The sequence below is a fragment of the Furipterus horrens genome, unplaced genomic scaffold (genome assembly GCF_987537825.1).
Source record: "Furipterus horrens unplaced genomic scaffold, mFurHor1.1.pri manual_scaffold_17, whole genome shotgun sequence".
Lineage (NCBI taxonomy): Eukaryota > Metazoa > Chordata > Mammalia > Chiroptera > Furipteridae > Furipterus > Furipterus horrens.
In genome coordinates this window covers 41,029,713-41,030,602 of record NW_028327187.1, presented here as the reverse complement: position 1 = coordinate 41,030,602, position 890 = coordinate 41,029,713, and the positions used below count along the sequence as shown (strand labels likewise).

The following is an 890-nucleotide window of genomic DNA, read 5'->3' as shown; positions in this document are numbered from 1 at the left end:
AAACATACTGCTGGCCATTTAATTTAAAAAACACAAACACCTGTGCACATACATCAGTTACTTTATGTACAATAAAGGAATGGGGGGAATGAAAATGAAAGAATAGAGGAAACTATACTGTTGTAGTCAGGATGTGGTGGAACAAAATTGTGGTTTTGTAATTGAGAATGTGTTCTTGGTTTGGAGGAAGAGCTCTGGAGTAAAGTATCAGGTTCCTTTTTTGATAGAGACCTCCTGTTGCTGCTGGAACACATCAGTTGTATCTTCAGCTTCCATGTCCAACTGAGCAGGTGTGTCTGTTTCACTGATTGGCTCTCCGTCAAATCTGAATCTGATCTGCCTCATTGAACAACTGTTGTTCACAATAAACTTCCATTAGTTTACTAAGTGGTGTATGCCTCTTAATCTTAAACTGCACCACAAAACCATCTTGCCTCACCACCTTCAAATTAATAAGATCATTGTTCTCAGTCTTGACTCCTTCCTTGGACTTTTGGTGGGCCATGTGAGTGCCCAAGTCTCCTCAGCTGCCACTTCACAAAAGAGGTACCAGGTCCTTACTAAATGAGTCTGGCAGGTCTGTTTTAAATATCTCACTTTGGGAGAGGGGGAAGATGGCGGAGGAGTGAGGAGAGGCTGCGGTTTTAGGCTCCCGAGACCAGTCTGCAGTTTGGGCTAACTGCAGACAGAACCTCTCAGTGAGCAGCTGGACACTGGCAGAAGTCGAGCCAAGGCACTGCTAGATTAGAGAAAATCCATCTGGGAACATTTAGTGAGGAGAGCGGAGGAAAAGGGGACGAAACGGGATTCCTGACTCGGGTGGCTGCCCGAGCTGCGGCTGGAAGTACACAAAGGCTTTTTGGCGACCACAGGCTATCCTGGAGAGGAGT

At 45.6% G+C, this 890-nt stretch overlaps 1 pseudogene; it reads right to left on the bottom strand.

The window, feature by feature from the left end:
* Positions 1-207: 207 nt before the first annotated feature.
* Positions 208-505, bottom strand: LOC149990895 (small ubiquitin-related modifier 2 pseudogene; annotated as a pseudogene).
* Between the last annotated feature and the right edge of the window lie 385 nt (positions 506-890).